The sequence below is a fragment of the Apteryx mantelli genome, chromosome 1 (genome assembly GCF_036417845.1).
Source record: "Apteryx mantelli isolate bAptMan1 chromosome 1, bAptMan1.hap1, whole genome shotgun sequence".
In the NCBI taxonomy this organism is placed as follows: domain Eukaryota; kingdom Metazoa; phylum Chordata; class Aves; order Apterygiformes; family Apterygidae; genus Apteryx; species Apteryx mantelli.
Window position 1 is genome coordinate 15,152,128 of NC_089978.1, and position 16,898 is coordinate 15,169,025.

The 16,898-nt window shown below is 39.2% G+C and overlaps 1 protein-coding gene across 1 annotated transcript in view; it reads left to right on the top strand.

Annotated features, from left to right (window-relative positions):
- Positions 1–2,171: 2,171 nt before the first annotated feature.
- The window catches only part of CNTN5 (contactin 5), a 672,212-nt gene continuing 657,485 nt past the window's right edge, over positions 2,172–16,898 (top strand). Inside the window, exon 1 of the mRNA XM_067289747.1 lies at positions 2,172–2,422. The gene's annotated coding sequence lies outside the window, so the exon portion shown is untranslated. The remainder of the gene's footprint in view (positions 2,423–16,898) is intronic.

Here is a 16,898-nt window from a genome sequence, read left to right on the forward strand (position 1 = left end):
TAAAAAATACATTTATTAGCAAAAATGCTTCTGGCTTTAACATTCACTTTGGAAATATTGAGAAATGGGGCCTCATGAGTTATTCATAAGATCAGAATTAATGCAGTCACTATTCCTGGGTTCTGATTAAATGCTGGCTTGTAACCTAGTAACACTGGAAATAATGACCAGATGATAATGTTCTGTGAATTGAGTCAATGAAGAGAAGCTTTGATATGTCAAATCGCAATATTATTTACCTAGCAGAAATATGCCCAGATAACCATCCAGAGCTGTGGAGAGAGTCTTCTTGTGTTCATATGGGATATTGTATTCAGCCAATGTGTGTTTCTAATGATGGAGTCATTCTCGCTCTTTCTCTATGATAGTTCAGACAGCTGTGGAAGGTCACAAAGAAACAGAAATTTGCAATTTCATATAAAAAATAAGAAGTAAAAGTGAGGGGTTTTCTTTCAGCTCATCCTCACTGATATTAGCAGACAGAATTTATTAAACATGACATTGAGTTGCAAATCCTCTGACAGACTTCCGTATAATGTACAAGACCACAAAAGTGTATAAAAATGTGTCACTCATCACTGATAACTTATCTTGCTAGAGGGGTCAATAGAAAGACAAGTAAACACAGAGAAAAAAATCATATTAGTACTGCCAAGATTTAAGACTAGAGTTGTGTAACACCCACTCCCCCCAGCAAATTCCAAAATTAAACAGAAAATACCTAGGATGGGAAAAACAAATAAATACAGACAGAAAGACAAATTAGTAAAGAAAAATGCATAGACGCACATATATATTTGTATACCAAACTCAGCTTCGGAGAGCATAAACCGCTGAAATGGAATCACTGAAGCAGAGAAAATCTCGGGAAGTGGGTACTAGACAACAATTACTCAGTTAACACATAAGGAAAAAAAAATCCCTGATTACTTGCGGGAGGCAAAGAAAAGGCAAGGCGAAAAAAGTATGGAAGGGCAGAGAGGCACTAAATGTCAAAGCAGAAAGTTGTCTGCCACAGAAAAGAAAAAATAAAAAATAAAAAAAAAGGGGGAAGGGGGGGGGGTTTAAAATCAGCCTAGTTCCTGAGGGTAGCCATTAAAAGCACACAGGAGGAGCGCGCACTAGATGAGTAAAAGGCAGCAGCGGAACACGAGAAAGGCTAGTTTTAATTAGCGGCGCCGCCAGAAGGCAGCGCTGCCCCGAGGGCTTGGGCCCGCGCCGCGCCGCGCCGCGCTCCTTGCGCGGAGCCGGGCGCGCAGCGGCAGCAGGGGCGGGGCGCGGCGCGGCTCCGCGACCCGCGCAGGGGCCGGCGGGGGCGCGCAGCGGCGCGCAGCGGGGCGCGCCGCCAGAGCTGCCGGGCGCGGCGCGGCGCTGTGATCTGTTGAAGTAGCCTGCAATTAAAATGGGATGGGGAGAGGGGATGATCGGGCAGGAAGGGGCAGAGGGCTGCGGCACAAAGGCACCGAGGCCGCCGCGCTGGCGTTCGCCTCCCGCCTTGTTTTCTCCAGCTGCCGCCGCCGCGCTGTCGCCCTGAGCGCGCCGGGGCCGGAGGCCGAGCCGGGCGGTGCGGGCGGCGGTGCGGGCAGCAGCCCGGCGCCCCGGCCCCGAGCGGTGCGGGGCTCCAGGCGCCCCGGCTCGGAGCGCGGCTGCAGCGGGAGAGGGAGGGTCATCACCGCGGGGAGATAAAGCACAATTAAGCAAAAAAACCACCTGGGCGGCGGGGGGAGAAAGGGAAGAGGCGGGGGGATGCTTTCTGGCGAAAGCTGAGCCCTGTGGCTTGTATTACAGAGGGGCAGAGATAAGGGGAGAGCCAGCGCTTCGCAGGAGGCAGAGCGCTCGCCAAGTCAGCCTCTGGCGTTCACGCTCCGGGGCAGAGAAGTGGAGAAGGGGGGAGAAAATAAGGGAGGAAGGCGGCGAGGAGGAGGAGGAGGGGGGCCCTTGTGCGCTTAGGGGTAGGGGCGAGCTCCGGCGGCGTGCGGCGGTGGGGAGCCCTGGGCGGGCGGTGTGAGCGCGCACACACACACACACACACACACACACAGAGGCCGGCTGGCAGGGGCGGGCAGACCCCCGGGAGCAGCCGGAGGAGGCGCCTCGGTCCCCCCCGGCGGGGAGGGGGCACGGCGGGGCCGGGGCCGGGGAGGGACTCGCGGGAGCTGCCGGCACGGCGCGGCGCGGTGCGCGGTGGATGCCTTCACCTGGGTCTCTTCATCAGTGAGCGAGGAGAGGCGAGGCGGTCGGGTCTGGAGAACTACCTCTGGATGGTTTAAAGAAAAAAAAAAAAGGCGAAAAAAAAACCCTCCGCAATCCTCTGCTCCCCACAGGCTGAGCACCATAAGGGACTGCTATATTTGAGGCTGTCAGGAGGATGGTCGGGAGAGACTGAGAGTCAGGGCGAGGGAGAGACTGTGCCACAGCAGCGGTAAGTGTCTTTGCCATTCCCCCAGCCGGGCACTAATTTCCCTGATTAGACTTTTGAGTGCGTGCAGATTATTTGTTGTATTATCCATCGCGGCGTCTCTGCAAGCAGCCTGCTGCGAAGCCAGCGATGGTGAGAGATCCCGTCTTTCGGTTCTAGCTGCAGGTTTACATGTTTTGATTTTTTTTGTTGTTTTTGAATCTTATATTGAAACTGTTGCCATCACAGAACAGAAAAGTTGGAGCAGAAATTTCTGTGATCTGTGAGCAGAAATTTCTCCTGTCATTTAGCTAGCTGGCAAACTATTGCTGTGAATGAGTTGTGAACAGAGATGTGAGGCTCTTAAAAGGAACAAATATATACTCTGGAAGAAGAATGCCTTTTCTTAATGTTTGGGAGAACTAACAAGCTAATGCTTGAGGGTGAAGTAGAAAATAATCTAGTGTATTGAGTTTATAGTGATGCACTAGAAGTTGTGTTGTTGTGAAGTTCAGAATGGTACTTGGCTTTGGGATAAACAATTATCTCCTGAATTAGAAGAGTGCTATGTCTGGGCTGTGTTTCTGCAGCTGACAGGCAAAGAAGTAAATGGAATTCCATAAAGATGCTCTGATTTTTTTCCCCTCTGAGGTGAATGCAGGGGATAAGTAGACTATGTGGAGTGTTTCTGAGCTGGCTAGAAGATAAACTGAGAATTATTCCTGGAACATAGAGTATGGTATTGTGTTTCTAAGACTTTTATCTCAGAAAAAATCGGCATCCATTAAGCTAGCTATACTTATTGAGATGTTTAGTTTCATTCTTCTTGAGCACAGAAACTTCCTAAAACATAAGTTATACAAAAAGATAGAGTAATGTGACTACCTAAAACTAAAGTTTTCTATTTGTTGTAACATTTCAGAAATTTACCATACCATTGTGGCAAAGGTTGTTTACTTTTTTTTTCTTTAAAAAGTAATATTTTCCTTGAATAACATGTTTTCAACGATGTTTTTAATGCAGGACCTGATGCCAAGATCTTTTGAAAGAGTTGCAGTTTTCCCCTAGTCTTCAGTGAGCTTTGGATCAAACCCTAAAGTTTGAAATGACAGATAAATTACATGCTGACTAATAGCTAAAAGCTAAGGGGAATTCCTGACAATTAAAATTTGGATGACATTTTCCAATTAATAGAAGTGCAATTAATTATTGTCGAGTTATATAGTAGAACTCCTTCAGAAGTACTTTATGGCAATCAATATTAGCACAAAATCAGTTCATCATGATTAATATTATTACAGTGAATACCAAAGGAATAAGCAATAATTGGGCCATTATTCTAAAGTGTTATCAAAATGTCTATTAGAATTTGTAAATATATTCCTTTTAGTAGATTGTCTTTAATTACTATGTCATTTATCTGCAAAGTTAAAAAAAAAAAAAAACTTTCAATATCTATACTGGAATTTGGGAACAAGTTGTTTACTAGTGTGAGGTGTACTAAAAGGAAGGCAGAAATTGAGATGTGAACTATTGTAGTTAAAGAATATTTCACATACCGTGGCCGTCTGTGGCAATATGCCTTTAACTATGTGAATGATTAAGAAATGTAGTTATGAGGTCAAAGTCTTAGAAGACTACAACTATAAAGAAAGGAGGATGAAGCGTTAAGCTTTATTAAAGTTGAAAACTGTTAAATAGTTTAAAAAAAAAAAAGTGGACTAATTAATATGCAGTTTTTTTATTCCATACACTTGCAGAGCAAATGTCCCTGCAAAAACTCAGGACTAGCAGTGTATGACATAAAAGTGTGAAGATAGCTACGGATGATCTGGAGGCTGAGAGTGTAGATTTTAGTTTTGTTGTTCAATATGAAGCTGAAGGTCATACTTTAAATTCTAGGTTAAACTGTCAGGGGAAGGGATTTTAATTTCATTCTATAACCAGGGCAGATGTACTAAGAATGAAAACAGAAAATGCAAAAAAAAAAAAAAAAAAAAAAAAAAAAAAAAAAAAAACTTGCTGAATTATAGCGGTGAATTTGGGAGAAAGTAACTTTGAAAACAGATTTTTGAGGAAAAATATCCTTGTACCTAACATAAAAGGGGATGATTAAAAACTCTGCTGTTAGGAAATAATAAGGAAAACTTTAAGAAATACATAACTTAGAGGACTCTCAGCACGGATTCAATACAGGAAGGTCATGACTGGCAAATTTGCTCAAGTTCCCCAAATACGTTGCTGACGTGGTAGACTATTGGGGAATCAGTGTTATGATTTATGGGGGGTTCAGAAAATGTCTAGTTCTGTGCTCCACAAAATACTGATCTGAAAAGTAAATTTTGGAAGGAGTACTGGAATGGATTCAAACCTAAAAAGGAACCAGAGGGTGTCAGTAAAGGTAAAGAGTTCTGGATGAAAAGAGGAGGTTAGAAGTGTGGTGTTTTAAGTGACAGTCCGAGGTCCATTTTTCTGTTTGTTATAAAGCTGACATGTGCAAAAAGAGTACATCTGATTTGCTAGCAATATAGAAAAATCTGTTCATTTGAACAGATTCAACACACAGAAAGTTTTCTGGCTAGGTTAAAGGTAGGAGTAGTTATTTTAAGTAATTAATGAAAGTCTTTACTAAAGGCATCACAGGAAAGTGTATATTAAGAATATGCATGGCAAAAGGCTGGAACTGAGCCAGCTGAGGTGATTGGTTCAGCGCCTTTGCAGAAAACGGTTCTTCTGAATGGTTTTGTCTTTCTGCATGCAGCTTGCAACACAGATTTTGGTTCTTCTGAATTCACTGCATAATTTGCCACTGTTGCTCTCCTCCCTCCATATGTTCTGGCTAACAGCTTGCGTGTTGCACTTTCTCTCAGTTTCAGAACCACCTCAGTCATTTGAACAATTTCTCATACCCTAAAATACTAAACAGAAATCTGCCATGGTCTACACTGTGGTCTTAGTTCCTGAAAATGAATGTCAAATACACGTTTGTCTGCTAATATTATTTTGGTAGGTGTTTCACAAGTTGTTTTTTTTTTTTTTCCCCCTCCTTCTGCACACAGCTTCTATGATGCTTTTTTTCAGGATCTGTTCCGCTCTGTGTTATCAACTTCTTAGCACTTCACAAAGGAAAAATATCTGGCTGGAAGTGATGGAGTCCCTACAGAGTTTTAGTTTCTGAGCAATTCTGATCAATAGCATCACATTAGAGACCGGTACCTTTAAAAATATATATATATATATTAAATTCTTAAAACTTTGTAAGCTAAATACATTCTGATATTATTTAAATTTAAGATTTCAAAGCCACATAATGTGTGAGTGTATATGTGTATCTGTATGTGTTTATACACACACATATACATATGCATTACGGTAATGATTCCATGTCTTTGCAAGCTGGGAGGGAAGCAACAATAAAATATTGTCTTGTTAGTGGAAGGAAATGTAATTTGTTTGTTTCTTTGTTTTTTGATGAATTTCCTGCATGATTTATGAAAATATCCCAAAGTGTGTGAATCATAACCAACTGTGATCTTTGCTCATATGCCACTTTCTGAAAGGGAGTTCAGAATGATTTCTCACTGTACTTTCTAAAAGCTGCAAATCAGGCTTTAAGAGTTGCAACTGGATGTAAAATACGGGAATGAAGTGTTAGATTCTGTATGCTATGGATATGATAAAACAGTAGACTTACCAACCACGTTATAGCTGATGTTCCTGACTGCGCGTGCCCAAACTTATTCTGCATAGTCGCCCCCCAAGACTAGCTTGTAAGCTTATGGAGTCAGGAGGGTGCCATCAGAATGAGAGAGTAGTGCATGTTTTCACAAAGTGATCATCAACATCGTAGTTCACCTCTTTATGCCTCCTTCAGGACCAAACCTACACAATAGTCTTTGGAAAAAATGATCATTCTTCTCCATTCCCATACCTTGAAATAGAAAATGTATCAAACTCTTTCCATTCCTCAGAAACTCCTTGGAGTTTTATGTTTTCAGGATGCTCTTAAAGGCTTTATTGTAAATGGTGTTAAACCGTGATGATATCTCTGGAGAACCTTCTTCTGCTGAAAGTAAAATGAGACAAACATTGAAGGTAGTTTGTTATAGTTACTGACAGAAGTAAAGGGTGACAACCTTCCACCTAATGTACAAGAAGAGGGGCTTCAGCCTCCTTGTGAGTGAGAAATGCTTAAAGTTATTAATAGCCAGAAGTTTAAGATTCACTATGTGTCCAGTGGTTCTCCTAGCCTACAGATCGTTTTGATGAAGACTAAGCGTACAGCTTTATAATTCATGTAGACAGATCACTCTTTTAGGTATCTCCCTGTACCAAAGAGCATCAATTTGCAAGAATACATGAACCCCATATTATTTTTACTGGTTTTATAGCCTTCATTAAGTGCATGAGGGATATTGCCCTGCAGATGTAGCATTCCTGGTTACTACCTACGTTCTACAGCAATATGTTTGATCAAGACAGCTAGATTTGACCAGTTTGACCACTTCATTCGATAGCTAGACAGATGGACAGGTGAATGAAAAAGACTTTATGGTCACAAGTATCAGAAGATGCTGATCTAACAGCATTACCTCCTCATAATATTATTTTGAGAAGACATTCAAACACTATGCTTGAAGAGTTGTATTTCTTGCTTAGGCATGAAAACAGTCATGTCTAGAAGATGTGTTTGTTGCAGTAATCTCTCCCCAAAAGTGTACACTCAAAGCTGTGTAATAATTGGCAAGGAGACTAATGGAAGTTTACTTTTTTTGCAAAAGTGATTAACTGTCACATGTTTATGTACACATGTATCATCTTTGCTGAGAGACAACCAGTCATGCACATTAAATTACTCTATAGACTTTTATAGGCTATCTCCTCTCACTCAGATCCAGATCTCTGCATAAATCTGAATCTTAATGCATAGAACCACATGAAAACAAGTCAGCAAAGTCACAGTATATTTTTTTATCCCTTCTTCAGAGGTGGTTCGCACAGAGAACATTTTCCAGAAGTCAAGTATCGATCAAAAAAAGATCCTGAACATGCTGGAAGACTTTTGTGGCATTCAGCACTGTTGATCTAGCAGAATCATTCAGCTTTGTCATGTTTGTATTACTGTGATATAGTCAGGATTATTCATGTTGTCATTTATTCTTGTGTTGGCTTGGAGGGGAGCAGATGGACAGTTTCTGAAATGGATGGAACTAGAAAATGCTGAAAATTTCGTGAGCAAACTTGTTCATATGTAGGAATTCCAGTTTACCTAGCACACAAAAATGTGGTTGTACTCCAGACAAGCATCTGAACTTCTGGACATAGAAACAAATTAATATTCTGTTTTGTTTGTTTTTTCTACACCTACTAATTTTTATTCCACAAGAATGCACTGCCTAGAATATTATAGCCCACTTTCTGGACCAAATTAATCATATTAAATTTGATCTCTAAGGTTGCACATATACATTTGCAAGCCTGAAAAGATTTCAGGCATAGTTCTGTACCTACTCTTTAAGTTACTTTGATGGACAGTTCACTGATTGCATATAGAAATTGTAGTTTTTGCTAGGATAACATAACTTGTAGGTATACATATATTTGCATATATTTACAAAAATGCATATATATTTAGAAAAATGCAGATGCCACTTTAAAATGCAGATACCCCAACTGTCAAATTCACATCACAAGTCCATACTAAATAGTATTTAGATTAGAACTCTGATTGCCATAGAAGATTTGTTGTTTTATTAGCAAGGTCCTCTGACTCCATTATCAACCTTATCATTATTATCATCATCATAGCAACTAGGCACTATAATCATAAATCAAGATTGCATTGTACGAGGAGTTGTAAACCAAAATGGTTCCTGAATCAAAGAACGTATGGCTTAACTCAAGAGCTCTCCTATTTTCCTATTATTTGTGACCTCTGAAAGGCACACATCTGAGGGAAGACATCTGTGTCTCAAAGCCGTACTGCCATGATCATGTACAGATTTCAAGGTCACTTCCCACACCAGAAAAATAAGAAATAAAAAAAACAAGATATTGTCTGCAACACTGCAACATGTGTAATGATCATATACATATGTTGTAAAGTGCCTTGTGAATTTGTCTGAATACAGTGCACCAACCGTCTATAACAATTGCCTCAGAAATGCATACTTCTTATACTTACTTTTTAAAATTAGTCCATTCTTCAGCTTTCAAAAATTGCATGCATATCAAACCTTCTTAAAATACGTATGTGGACGTTTGCATGAGATTATATTAGAAGATAAGCTCTCCATATTAAAACTATTTGTTTTTGTCAAACTGAAAATATATTAATGAGTTATTGAAACCAAGTAATCTACTTACAATGTAACAGTTTGATTGTTTGTTTTTTAACTTCTGCATATCTGAGGTGATACAAACACTTGATTTTTTAGTTTCATGCTTTGCAAGATGCTCAAAAAGTGCTACTGCAGCGTAACATATGCACTGTCATGTATTATTGCTTACAGAAAACTCAGCTCAGGGAATCTGGGAATGAAGTCATGACTTCTCTGATGTCATAACATCTCTTTGATGTGTATGCACACAGCTTCTCCACTCAAAAACACTTGTGTAGTGTTTCGTCTATCTGTACTTCGGGGCTGCACATTGGACTTTGGCCTGAAATAGCTTCAGGCTGAGAAAGACCAACTGTTACACAATTTTGAGAAGGGGCATAATTTAAAACATAGAAAAGATCAGATAATGAGGGGGGTTAATTTATTAACAGGACCGTTGGCATACAAAGAGATCACTGGGGAAAAAAAAAAAAAAAAAGAACCAAGATGTATAGCCAAAATGTCGGTAGTCTTGTTTTCCCCCTTGCATATCACAACTGACTGATTGCTAATGCCTAAGTATTTATTTGCCTTATCAATCACTTTGTGTCCGAGTCATTCACTGATGGGCAGAATCCTCTGTTTGTGACTTTACGATGCATCTCTGGAGAAAATTTGAATGTCATCAACTATGGATTGAGACATCACTGAAGGAATCAAGTAGGAGGAGGATGTTTGCACAGGGAGCATATTAATCAACAACAGGAGAAAATATACATTTTCCAAGTAGAATCATTTGGTTGAATTTGGATTAAATTCTTGCATACTTTCTGTGAAGTAGAAGCAAGGCAGTTAATACTTAGACTGATTGATCAAGTCCTGCAATAAGCAAAACCCTTTTTTCTAGCAAATAAACAAGAAAAGTTGAGCATGTTAACAAGCATTCAGCACAGGGAAGTACTAAAGATTATACCCTTAAAAGGTTGTTTACCACCAGAACTTACTTGTTCAGAATTGCTGTTATCTTTGTATGTTTTCATTAAATATCCATAAGTTACTGTCAAAATTCCTTCTCTGGCAATATTGCAAGATAGTTCTTCTGAAATAGCATGACTTTAGTTGTAAGGATGATTAATAAAGCAATGCAAAGGAATTTGCTACAGATTTTTTCAAAGCTTACAGAAATAAGACAAAATGATAAAGAATGTGTATATGATTATATGGGATTAGTATCTATAAAAGAGAATCAAGTAGGTGAGAAAAAGAACCAAACATAGTTGGTTATTATTCTGCTTCAACAGAAAATTATTATACATATTCACACATGTGAAATTCTGTAACTAATGAAAGCTGGTATATGAAAAAGTATGGTCACTTGAACACTTTAATGTTTAGTAAAATATTGTCTATTTCAACAATTGTGTGCTAGTTTCGTGTGTTATGTAAGACTTCAGAAAAGGCAGTAGACAGTTTTGGTGGGGACTGTTTTACCGTCAAAAGAATGTGGGTTATGAGAAGCCTCTCCAAAATAGTAATGGACACGCTGACTTTTTGCGGTCTTACAGGAGTGTAACTGAGCAGCTTAGCTGATCCCGAGTATTTCTCTAAAAACTACCTGTAGGTGGTATAATAAGATCTAGAATATTTTGTCAGTGGGAAAAAACAGAGTGCAAACAGCCATATGTAAAGCAATGATTTGGGACCTTTAATTATTATTGTTGTTGTTATTACAGTGTTCTAATGAGATAACAGAAACCGAGTAAAGCACAATACAAAGCTTTACCTTTTACTGGGCCTAATCTTGTCTTCTGAAATGTCTAAGAAAAATTCCATCCATTAAACTGAAAAGAAAAATTAAACCAAACAAAAGCAACTTCCAAGATCAAGCACACTGGGCACAGAATTATTTTGCTTCTTTATACCATCCAACAGATTTTGAAAGACCTCATAGACATAGAAACAAATCTTGTTTCTTTTTTCAAGAAAACAGTCCAACATTTCTGTCAAAAGAGACTTCGGCAGCTTGGGGACAGAAAGCTCTTTCACATGAGATTTCATTGTTTAACTTTAATTTTTATTTTGAATTTATCAGTTGCTGGTGTATAAAGATGTGATTGGATTTTGTGACTTTAGTTATTATTACTTTTTTCTCTAATGTAGTCAATTTTATTGCCATTTTCCTTTAATTTCCTCATCACCTGAGGTTTTTTTTTTTTTTCTACATGTTGGCTGGCATGAAATTAGTTTTCTTAATTTGTATGCTTGATTTGCCTTTTCTGTAATTTGGATTTTATTGCCAATGTCAGACAAAGGAGAAGGAGATAAGGGAAGTACTGAGAACACAACCCTTCATCACTCTTATTGCCACCCATAAAGGCAACAAATAAATGTATTTGCTAATGCAGAAAAGTCAGTCCTTGTGGCTTGAGACACATTACAGAGGCTCTTGAAGGCTGCTGAATTAGACCATGCTGACGGATAAAAGAAAAAAGCACTTTCACTTAAAATTCACACTGCATTTAACAAGCTTAAGAGAAAAACACTTATTCCAAACCTGAAAGCACAGGTCACTACAGCTTAAGAGCCAGGCTTTCCACTGGGAAACCATAAATACAGGTTGGGTAGTACAGAAATGGTGGGGACTGTGCAGCAACATATCCCCTTTCCATGCCCAACACCAAGAGAAGGGAGAAGGGGAAAGTCCACAGAAATTATTCCTCTTTTCTGTCCCAGAACTGCACCTGCAAATGGGCAAGCCTTTTACTGGGCGTAGAGGGTCCCACAGCACTGATCTGGGTGTTGTATTGAGTTTTTTGGATATCCTGGATGCCTAAATACCATTGGGAATCTGAGCTATCGTGCCTACCAGTCTGCTAAGTCTTACTTCTCCTAAAAATACCCTTATGATCCTTATGAAATGTTCTGGGCATAAAGTCATTCTTTTGCAGGCATGTTTCTTACCCAAACTATGCACTTAAAGAATGTGTCCTTAAACATGGCAAAAGCAGGCGGTTGACATTCCTTTGTCTCTAGCAACTGCTGACCGCAGTTTCCTTTCCCAGTTTGTGAATATCTCCTATGCTTCCTCTCGTTCTCTTTCCTCTTTGGTGAGGAGATAGCGTATCTTCAGACTCTATCTTGTTTTAATTGTAATCGGGCTTTTGTGGATAGTTCTAAGTTGGAAGGATTTAAAACCACCCAGAGCCAAATTCAGTGCTAGCGTAAGCAGGTGCAGCAACACTAAATTCAGTGGAGGTCTGTCCGCTTATTTTAGCGTGGCTCCCCCACTTTGAATTTACCTGTTACTGTCAACCCTTACTACACTATGAAGCATATTTTGCCAGGGACATTGACAGAGGAATTCTAGACTGGATTTTAAATCTGCTACCAAATGGATTCTGGCTATGCTAGCAACCAGGAGAGCTGCACAGAATTACCCATTTTTGTTCTGTAAGTGTCCATCTGCAGCAATGATGATTTTCTGCCTAAATATTTTATTCTTCTATGAATGTGCAAAAATGTGGATTCTTTTCCCCTGCTGGTTCTGCTGACAAGCAGAACTTTTTCATACAGCTTTATAATTAGGCTCCAGAGTCCTGTGGAGACACAGCAGAGTGGTAGGCTTTATATTCTGCAACACTCAAAAGTTGCAGTTTACAGACATGTGCACTTGCATCTACCCCACCACTTTGCTTGCTGTAACTAGTCTCTTCCATTCCCTTAGGGTCAGTCCCTTTGGTATAACAAAAATTTTCATTTTGAGTTGTTTCAGTCCTAAACTGCAAATCAGCACTCAACTACCAAGTGAAAGTTTTTCATAAATGGAGCAGAGTTTCAAGTTTGTGTTGAAAATCACAGCTCAGGAATCTTGCATTGCTTCCAATTGTGCAGCAAAACTATCAGATTTTTGTATCAAAACATGTAACTCCCAGTTATTTTTTGCAGTTCTTTTCAGCATGAACGTGAAGTTTTTGCAGTGGTTTCCATCACTGTACTGTCTTCTTGATCACAAAGTATTTATAGGATATCCCTATAGGAAATGTAAGTACAGGCATAAGGAAATAGATCACTAATAGAAGTAGTATGTGGATTATTATATGCTGCTATTGCACGACCTGTGGGAAAACTTGTATTTTCCTTTAAGGTAACCGTCAAGCTAACCTATTTTTAAGTATTTTATTTTAGAGACAATGCCTCTTTGCCACTTCACTCCACCGATACTTGTGATAAACTCAAACAGCACTAATTAGCAACATTGGGTATGCCTCCTAAAGATGTGAACATCTGAACTTTCATGACTAGCAAGCTTCTACCGAGACCATTTGGGAATATGGATTCATATGATTTGTTTAGCCTTGTATTTACATAAAGATTTTGGGGAAAAAGGTTTTCGTGTTATCATATGGCTAACGAGAGTTATTGCTTATTCTTTAGCCCAGCTGCAGGCAGAGAAGAACATTTCCTGTCCTTAGCTCATTTTTAGAGGTTTAATTAATAATGTAGACAGTTGAGTCTGCCTGCTTTGACTCAAATAATTAGCACAGAGTAAACAAACACTTTGTGTTTCACTTTATGAATGGTATGGTGCCATTTTAAATATTTAATGTTTTGATCTGAGTGACCAATCAATTCTTGCAAGGTGCCAGGTTACAGCTACTATCTGGGTAGCAAAGCTGAGCTGTTAGGAAGGGAAGCTCCATTAACCTCTTCCTAGCTGGAGAGGCTCCAGGAGATGGAAGTGGAAGAAAACTTAAAAGGAATTTAAAATAAATAATTAAATAAAAAGGAGTGTATGAAAATGTAGGCGCTATCAGAAAAGAAAAGGTTAAAAAAAAAACAGACAGGAGGGGGAGCTGATAGAAAGCATTTTAACGCAGCTCAGTGACTAACTGATTAGTTAAATCTCCTTATTGAGTCCTACAGGAGATAAGTATCTCACACCCATATAAATCTCAAGTGGTGACTTCTTCTCATTTCCTTGTATATTCAAAGCAAAAACAACTAAGAAATCTACCTCTTAGTCAAATTTACCTGCTTTTTGTTATAAATATTGATGTTCTGGGGAAGAGAAAACCCAGAACCCTGCACACAGAACAAAGCTGCTATGTTGAGTATGGAAATAGAAGTGATTGCAATTTGGCTTCACAAAAAACATGTAGGCATGTTCTGAAAAACTTCACACATGATCTAAATTTAACATACACTTTAACAGCCTTGACTGCAATTAAGTTAATCTTAGCGAAATTCTACACAGGTGTGTTTAAGGAATGAAAGTTATTTATTGCACCTAATCTTTATTTAATGACATGGAATAGTACTTTTGGAATTATAGCCATTTTGTATTTTTATAGAAAACAAATTTTACATTCAAACAAATAAACTCTTTAACTGAAAAAACTCTTCACTTTTGTGTTTTGTTTTGTAAAAACAAACACTTCATTTCTATCAGATTTTCTATCTTGTTTTTTCAAAATCACAAAATAATTGAATGTCTGACAAATACTTCATAAAATAGTTTTAAACAAACTGTTTGATTCAGTCAAATGTGGTTCACTTTCAAGAGCATAAAATACAACTTTCTAATTCAGAAAATCACTTTCTAGTTTATGATTGTTTTCTGGAGATTAGAAGAAGATTCGACCAGTGATGCCATCCCCCTCAGATGCTATGTGAGGATGGCAAAAAATATTATTTCCTGGCTAAAGTACCACTCAGAAAAAATGTCCACAGGATTGACTCACTGTGTCCACTTCACTGAATTAGTCCTGTTGCTGCAGCCTATGTTGAGGCTTCTGAACTTGGGGCAGTTTTCCGCCGCAACTCTTTTATTAATCATGATCATACTTAGCAGAGAGCCGTGTTTGATTTTCATGTTTCACACTGAATTTGCAGGCTTGACAGAAGAAACACGAAATATCTGTTAACGTGTTGTGCTTGATACAAAAGCTGCTGAGCAATGATTAAGACGGAACCCCACTGTGCCATTTGTATTTAGTTGTTTTCCAGGGAAAGATCAAACTGCCGTTGCATGTTTTAGTAGATCCTGCTGCCTTCAACATTCTAAACAGTGTGCTGCAAGTCACTTGCCGTTTGAGTAGGAGAACGTTTGCTGGACGCCTGCTCTTGAATGAGGCAGGCTTTGTCGGGCAATGGCACGGGCCCTGGTGGGTGGGAAACGCAATCCGTCTCATCCCCGTGTTGGGGTGTGAGGGGTTGCACCTGCCAGTGACAAATACCAGTATGACAACACTGAGACGCTGGGTGGATGTGTCACTGTCACTGTGGGTTTTCTTCTCTCTTTTGCAAACAATCATCCAAGCACCACAGTCATCTGAAATAAAATAGGTAGTTACAGCATCTTCCATATGTAATGGTTTGGTTTTTTTCAATTTATAACAAGCTTTGATGACTGCACTTGGACTTTTATTTGTTTAGGAAAATGAGAAGAATTACGTGAAAAATGAATGGTTGATTTTGTTCAAATATTTTGTTTCGTTCCCACCAGTTTTCCTCTCTGGTTTCAATATATTCTCTTGATGGACTGAAAATAAAATTCCATTCCTAATTGGGATGTTATTAGTGATTGTCACAAAACTGAAAAAAAACACTATTTTTAATCCAGTTAATCTGCTAACTGCCATTGGTTCTGTGCAACGAGGGACCTCATTTTCACAAAATCTCCATTCTTGCATCTGTAAGAAACTGATTCAAGCATAAGGGAAGGACTCAACTACCTATACCTCTGTCCTTCGTGAGTGTTTCTATGACACAGGAACCCCTAAAACTGGCAGAGAAAGGCAGTTTGAACAAAGCACCTTGTTACCAATGTAATCAAAAACATGAGCTTTCAGAATAAGCAGATTTTTTGTATCATATTTAATATTCATGGCTGACTGAAAAAAGGATAACAGGTCTTTGCAACAGACAAGGTGCATATCGTTTGGAGGAGCAATTAGCAGCATTTGCGTACATTGAAGAGCCTATACCAGATTAGCTGTGAACCAGGGAGTGGAGAAAATTATCATCGAGTGCGGTACCTGGCATGGCCAACCCCAATGCATCTGTTTCCCAAACACTATTCTAAAATATATGTTTGAATGAGTAAGGAAGGGTGATGGGTTTTTTTTTTTCATAATTCTGAGTAAAATTCAGAAGACTGTGACTGTCACTTGTGATTACTGAGATATGTCTTACTCTCCTCAGTAAGGGAGGCTGAGCAACCAGAAAGCACTCGCTTTACAAGCACTCAATCTCAATTGGGATTTTACGTTTGTTTTATTTGTGACCTTTGCTACCACTGTATAAAAATCTGACTTGAACTTTTGATTAATATATATTTTTATTGCACCATTAGGCTTGTCTGGTTTGCTAGTAGCAGAGGGAAATTCACAGATATAGTGCTTTTCCACTCTGTGAATACGAATAAACTACTTTGTGTAGACATCCTCAAGGACTTGCATGCTGAAATACATTTATGGAAGTTAGTGCTTAGGGGATATTTCTGGAAAAGTTGCAGTAAGTCATGTCAGGGCTCATATTGCCAAGGTGCTGAAGTTTGCGGGGGAAGAACTGGTTTTAGTGGACACGAAATGTCCCTTCAGCCAGAGACAGAAGGCAGAAGATACCCCAGGGCTTTGGACAGACTTCACACGCCTGGCCGCTGACACCTCGGCAGTTTACAGCCTGTCTGCTGTGGGGCTGAGTGAATTTACCCCTTGGAACATAAGTTTTATAAGATGAATTCACAGCACAGTAAATAGTGATGATCTTTGTTTAACCCTTATCTAACTCATTTGCCAAGATAATGAATCTGTATATGCTCAGGGTTTTAAAAGATAATGTGGTTTTCTGTTGGGTCTAATGGGGAATTTTGGTGCTCAACTTCATTTTATTTTGTTATGCTCATTTTTTGTGCAAACAGGGGTCTGTTGCCATTTGGTCAAACACATGCTGTTTTGCTATGGAAGCTGTTCATCAAAGTGGTGACATTTCATTTTGGGACGCATTTGGAAAATGGATGATGTTTTTGTTGTTATTGTGCTCTGACTTGGGAAATGCCATATAGCGTATGTGAAAGCTCTGCTCAGTCGCAGGAATGGCAGAAGTTTGCCTGAGATCAAATTCTCAAAGACTTTACAGTGGAAATTAGCTACTTTCCCTCAACCTTCTCTTACACTGAA